Raw genomic sequence first — 7,061 nt, forward strand, 5'->3', positions numbered from 1 at the left:
GCATTTAGCAGTGGTTATTGTTCAAACACAGATTCTGCTGCATACCATTATGTAATATAATAATATAATTTTCCTTTTAAAATTGCAAGAATTAGAAAGAGATTATAATTAAGGCAATGCTTTGACCTCCCAGTTTTTCATGATCCAAACAAACCCAGGCAAAACAAAGATTCCCACATGAATTGTAGCAGATCCATTCATGCATCAGTAGAAAGCAAATTCCACCAAATTCAGCATCTCAGCCCTTGCCCCTCAGCTTTTCTTCAGCTCTTTTCTGGGCACTAGAAGAGGGTCCCATGTTCTGTTCTGGCCTGACAGGGCAGGATCCCAGGATCTCAGGAACTTGCCAGCCATCTATCATATGAGACCTTATGAAGTGTAAGGAGAGCTTGTGCCTGGGGGAAGATGTTGCTCGGTGTTTGAACTTGGTGTGACAAGGAAATCTCAATTCACATAAATCTCGTACACCCTTCTGTAGGGGGATACAATATAAGAAAATAAAGGGAGTATAGAAAGTAATCTTAGCCTGTAACGAGTTGCAGCTGTAGCCAATAAGAAGAGTGCTATAAAAGAGTGGGTTGGTTGGTTGAGGGTAGCTGGAGCTGGTTGGCTGCTGTGAGAGGGGGAAGAGTCAGTGCTTTGAGGAGCTGCCTGTGAGAAACTTCAAGGAGGTATGAGATCCTAGTAATGAGGAGCCTTTGCACTGTTATGGTAATAGAACTCTTGCAGTAAAATGGTAACACTCTTCCGTTCCCCGGGGAGTGTGAGCAAGTGGCTGCATGGCACTTACTTGCCAGGTGAGGTTAACCCACAACAGTTCCCATTTAACAGTCTTCTTTCATACCCTTCATTTATCCTTTCCACAGGGAGGAAAATGGTGTCAGGTCACTGTCAGTTGTCAACAAGTCACAAGAAAATATGAAATTCTTCTTCAATATGAGCACTTACTAAAGGCATCAAAGCTGAGGTTTGTATTTGTGTAGATTCAGATCTACATTAGTGATGTAATCCATGTGGTGAAGAGATGCCACATCAATGCTGTGGCAAACACTAAACTATGGAAGGGGGAAGCTGTCCAAAGCTGCCAGGTCAGTTTTAAACTCTCAATTTGGACCTGGAAGTGGGAGTGGCTTGCAGACAAAGAAATGAATTCTGATTATGACTGGTCACAAGTGCTCTTGTACAATTACCCTGGTTCATTAGTGGTTTCCTGGCTGGAATACTCACATCCAGCCAGTGATTTCCTATGCTCAGCCTGAGAGCAAGTGAACTACTGCCAGCTGCAGATGTTTAATGCTGTCCATCCTCCCAATAGTCTCAGTTTCAGAAATGCTACTGTAAGCCTGCTAATTTGAGCCATGTGATGTTTTACATAATCAATTAATGTGCTAAAATAATTTGTATACATTTTCTGTAAGCTCTGATTTACTGTGCTGCAGAAGATTCAGGCACAGAGATTAACACTCAAGTATGCATGTGGACAACACCCAGCGCTCCAGTTGGAGTAGCCAAATGCACTATGAATAACTAGTAATTCTATTGGTATGGAATAACATTGCCTATTCCTGAAGGAAGTGGTCAATAAAGAGGAGATGCATTAGTGTCTGCATCTGGAACCCATCACTGTCAATGTTTCCAAGAATATTCCCACCCTTTCCCCTGAAGTGTGTTGGAAAATGTAGAGAGGTAAAGAGCTGTTCTTCTGAAGTGACAGAATGGCAAAATCCTGAAGGACAAGATGCCTGATTTACTTTTAAAACAATTTTAAAGTTTTTGTGCACTTTTAGCATAGAGATTTATTCCTCCTTCCCCATCCCTCAGGTGTAAATAGAGTAACTGAATGTAGCAGAAGTAGTTTTGAGCCCAGGATAATGGAATGAGTGTGTGAGAGGAAGAAAACTCCATAGACTCCTAAGAAAGGGTAAAGTACCAGGGCAGATATTAATATTTTTGAGAAAGGATAACAGTATTTAATATGAATTAAAGTAGGAAATGTCATTGTGACAGAAGAAATGAGGTCTTATGTTTTAGACTGCTTCATTTTAATTTTTTTTTTTACTGAGGTGTCCTGTTAAAGGCAGGGAACCTTTCACAGCTGACTTATTTTGTTGTTCTGTTAAGCTTATGGAATTTTTTTAAAACAGTGATTCAAACAGCTTTTTAAATATCCTTAATTAGTGCATCAAATAAGGTTTTGTAAGATCAAGAAGCATTCTCTGCTATGAATTAGGCACTTCTGAAGGTTTATTTGCAATTTCACTGTAAATTGCTCTTTTGAAAGTTTCAGACAAAAAGATTAAACAAAGCCTGTATGAAACCAAGCACGAAGTGCTGTGGTGTCTGTATGCTGTAAAGCTGTGTATGGCTCTGGAAATGACAGACCAAATTTAGCAATGATAAAGGTGGTGTTTGAGCAAGGAACAGCAGTTGTGAGAAATAAAGATCGGGCCTTTAGGGGGGGTAGAGAAAAGAGGATGGAGAATCCTGCATCTGTTTTTTTTCCTATCACTGAGGAAAATATTGTAACAAAAAAGAATGTGGTTATCTTGTTTCCATAGAATAGGAGCTGGTGGTACTCTACATTCTATATATATATGTATTGGTTACGAGGTTGACTTCAATATCTGAGGCAAATTTATCCATGTCGGAGTTCCAGTGAGGAGTGCCAAGGAGAGGTATGTGCATAACAACAGCTGAAGATTTGCTGCTACATCCCTCCTACAAAAGAATCTCCCTGGAAACTTCCTCTTGGTAGGGAGAAAATTGTTTGTTCCACCTGAGCTGACTCTGGCACATTTTAGGGAGGGAGGACGCAGCTAAGCAGGCCCTTGATCTGGCAGGCAGCTGGGAAAAGCACCTGCAGGATCTGTAGCATCAGTGTCTGTTCCTGTTTCATAGAACCTTGGCAAATAATCCTGGCAAGGGCTTTATTTCCTCTGCTCCAAACCTCAACATTTCCTCATTCAAAAGATTACTTTAGAGGAGGAGAGTTTCAAGGTGTAACAACTCCCAAGATTCTTTTCACAAAGCCATTTGCTACTATAGCAGTGACTTCCAAATCAAGTCTATATCGTGAACTCCATCTCTCATTTATATAAACTACAGCCAAAATTCCCTCCCAGAGCTCAGAAATGTGTTAGAAATGGCTTGAATACTGAGGTCTGTGTGGACTGCTGTTGTCTTGTGCTTTTTCAAGAAGCCAATAGTATCCCATTCCTTCTTGTCCTGTGCTCTGATGGACTCTGCCATGATCTGTCTCCATTCACCATCGCTGACTTGGCTTCCTACGCTCACCAAGGTTACACAAACTCTGCTTTTGGTTTCAGCTTGGCTTGCCCGAGTTCAAGAGTGCAAAGCGCTCCAAGGAGCCCATGTTTCTGCCTGCCCAAGAAGCTCCTGTGTACAGCTTTGCCTTTCACACTTGGAGCCAACAATCCCTGTGAAATGGCTCCCCTCTGAAGGGAAGGCACCAAACTCCAAACACTGTGGTGGTGGAGCTCAGGGGAGCCCCTGGCAGTGTGCTGCCCCAGGGAAGCTCCACTGCATTTCTAACCCAGCTCTGCTGGTTCTTTTTTACACAGCTTTGCGTTTTTATTGCTTTTCAAAGGCTGATGACTAAATCTGACAAAATACAAGCATCCTGTTATGACTCACTTTATGTATATTTTATTCTCATGGATTTTTACTTTGTCCTTCATCTTTCTTTTCAATGAACCTTCCCTTCAATATCCACTTAGCTGTTTCCCTTTCATGACACATCTCTCTTTCATTCCTGGCGTCCATCATTTCTGGTACTTTGTTTTAGCACTGATTGCTTTTTTCTTCTGATTTTAGCATTCCTAGATATTGGCTTCCCTACACTTATGATGCCTCTGTGGTTCCATGGTTTCTAGTAGATCTCAGTAGTCTTTTATTTTTAAAACAGAAAAATTCTCCTGAATGAAGAAAATTCTCCTGAATTTTCTTTCACTTTCTCTGATGAAGGCTGACCTGAATTCTTTCATCTGATTAAGAGATTTGTGCCCACCTTCACTCTAAGCACAGATGTATTTTTATGAGTAGCATACTATGCATGCTGGGTGGGAACTGTCATGAGAAGAAGGAAAATGGAATTAAGCTCTTCCAGTTGAGTTCCAGACGTAATAAATCTCTATTTTAGTCTTGATTTGCAACTGAAATGTTCATTTGTATTAAGAATTTGCTCAGCTGCCAAAATCTGTAAGCCATGTTAGATATTTCCTTTTGGTGCTGAAACTGAGAACAACATTTGTAAGAGAATGACAGGAGGTGAAAAATCAAATTTGTGTGTGTTCCTAATTTTCCCTCCCTGAAAAGAGGTCACAAGAGAAAAACAATACCAAAATAAAATGCTGATATATCCAATGTTATCAATTTCTTCCTGATCTGCTTTCTGCTTTTCCATGTTAAGCTGGTTTTGCTCTGTTCATGTAAACCTGGATTCTTCAAATGTGTAGGAAAAGTGACTGCTCTGGGGCAATCCAGGAAAACACAGCCATGCTTGTGGTTTTGCTCTTCCCACAAATAGGAAATGTATTTTCATCTAAGTAGATAATGCCTTTCAGTTAACAGTAAGTGGAGCCCTCAGGAGTAGCAATAATATTCTATGTATCATGAAATTATGGAAAGAGCAATCCAGAACAGATGTGAACAGCATAGCTAAGGATAAAATTTTAAATGAAGCTTCATGTCCCTGAATTTTAATTTCAAAATAGTCTTCTAAAAGTTTCCATTGGATTTTCCTTTCAAATCAACACTGAAATCAATATGTGATTTCTCAGAGTTTGGCATAAAAAGTTGTTTTGGGGAAAAGCTCAGCTCAGCTTGAACAGTTCATCATTCTCCAGGAGGAGCAAATAAGGGTGAGGACAAGCAGAAAAATTTGGAAGCACACATTTGGATCTTGTTTTTTAGGAATTTTATGAATCCAGTATGGAACAGGGACATGATACTGAGCTGTTAGTTTGACACAATTTGAGATTTTGTGTTCAATAATGAATATTACTTACAATGCCCAAGGAAGCAGTTTGGATTAAAACTAATGGGTTCTTGCCGGACTCAGAAAGTACCTGGGGTTGAAGAAATATAGATAATGAACATATTGAGTATCTCAGATTTCTCCTTAGGTGCTTTCTGTTCAGGACTTCTCTTTGAGTCCAATAAACAATTTTAATTGAAAAATCAGTATTTATCTTTTACAAAATTCATCTGTGGGCTCCTGATGGGAAAGGCTGTCGCATGAGGTTGTTGGTAATATGAAACAAGTGGCTATCACATTTTTCAGCATCTGTTGATAGAGCTTTTCCTCATTAGACTTTCTATGTGAGAAATGTCTTTTTTTGTAGCTTCCTTACAACATGGCTGGTACTAATTGATATTACAGCAGTAAGTGAAGAGAGTGTTTTACCAAGAAGCAAACATAGTCTGAAATCCACATTTTGTGAGCAGATTTAAATGGCCAAAGCCAAGATCCAAGGGAGGCAATGGCTTTTCCAGGTTACACAGCAGGTCAGTGATTTGTGAGAGCTCAGGTGGGCTGACAGCAGCAGTAGGAGTGTGCACCCCATGAATTCTGCCTATCTCATCTTTATTAATTGGAGATTCAGTCCTGTTAGGCCTCCAGCTGGTTTCCATACTTCTCCCAAATGCAGTTGAGTTGGAAAGTTGACCTTGTAATGACTGATCATTTTTATGTGCTAGGCAGCATAAAGATGTGCAGCATCATTCCTGCATTTCTTCCTGCAACAGGCATGGATTCCCAGGCTGAGGGAAAGCTGGCAAACTCATTTATTTAGTATGAATGTTATGTAAGAGTATATATACTATCCTGTGTGTTTCTTTTTGTGCAACATCAGGCAGGGGAGGAAGAGAAGGCAATTTTAGAGATTACTGTCCTTAGTGTGGGGATAATGCCATTTATTCCCTTTATCATTTTTTCACTGACAGGCCACTGTTTCCCAAAAGGCTTGATTAGGCTTTTAATTAACTTGAACTGTAAGTGATGTGACCTCTAATTAAGTTTATTTTGTTTCTTCTGGCAGTATAATAATGAATATATTCAAATGAGACTTGCAGATCAATGCACCCAAGAAAGTTAGCAGCTAACAATGAAGGTTGTCAGTAGATGTGAAAAGGGCTTTAAAAGGGAAGTTTTTAGCCTTAAAATTCATCTGGTTTTGTGAGCAGAAATTACTGAGGCGAGTTCCCATCATGTGTGCATGACAGTACTTGGCCCAAATCACTGCAGCTCCCCAATTAATGTCAGCTCAGTGCCTCATGGGCTAGCCAAGTTGGAGTGTTCACTAATGTGTGTCTTTGTGCCAATTATTTCTATGGTAGTGATTATTGCTGGTTTTATGAGAGCACCCAGGCATCCCAGATAATAGGATGTTCCCAGGATCCTGAGCATAGGATCTGATGGCAGAATTGATTGCAAAGTTGTATCCAACAAGTTTAAAACCAAGCTGGATCTTGCTTCAGAATAAGATTGGAAGGAATGAAATCCTATTTTCATGGGTGATGGACTGACTTTTCCACGACCACAAATGAAACCTGCAGCAGTTGCAACAAGGAAAAAAACTTTGAAATGCCACAGGAACATAGGATTTCTGAAGTACAGCATTATTCTTCCTTTTGCATTTTCTGTTTAACAAGTCTCTAAGTTGTACCAGGCAGGAAGAATGTTTTTAAAACTCATATACAACATTAAAAGATAGATATTCCACAGCTGTCAATGTTGCCACAATAATTTTCTTGATGAATGTTATTTTAAGCGTGATGATTGAGGTGAATGAAATTAAAGAAAAAAAATATTGAAAGGTAAGCATGTTTCAGATTGTATTAAAACTTAGTTTTTCTTTTTTCCCTGAAGAGCTTTACTTTTACTGACTCGAATGGACAAGTGGTTTCTGTGGGTAGTATTGCGTAAGATTGGTGCTGTCACTGAAAAGTTCTACAAAATGTTTGGTAGAAAAAGTTCATAAGTTTTATCTTCTTGTTGGTGAGGCATTTTTATTAAAAAACTATTTTTCCCCTCCAGATAA

At 39.5% G+C, this 7,061-nt stretch overlaps 1 long non-coding RNA gene across 1 annotated transcript; it reads left to right on the forward strand.

The window, feature by feature from the left end:
- Positions 1-589: 589 nt before the first annotated feature.
- Positions 590-4,387, forward strand: LOC135447453 (uncharacterized). The gene is made up of 3 exons (XR_010440137.1): positions 590-671; positions 867-967; positions 3,327-4,387. It is a non-coding gene; the product is annotated as an uncharacterized LOC135447453 (long non-coding RNA).
- The last annotated feature ends 2,674 nt before the right edge of the window (positions 4,388-7,061 follow it).

This window comes from Zonotrichia leucophrys, chromosome 4 (genome assembly GCF_028769735.1).
Source record: "Zonotrichia leucophrys gambelii isolate GWCS_2022_RI chromosome 4, RI_Zleu_2.0, whole genome shotgun sequence".
In the NCBI taxonomy this organism is placed as follows: domain Eukaryota; kingdom Metazoa; phylum Chordata; class Aves; order Passeriformes; family Passerellidae; genus Zonotrichia; species Zonotrichia leucophrys.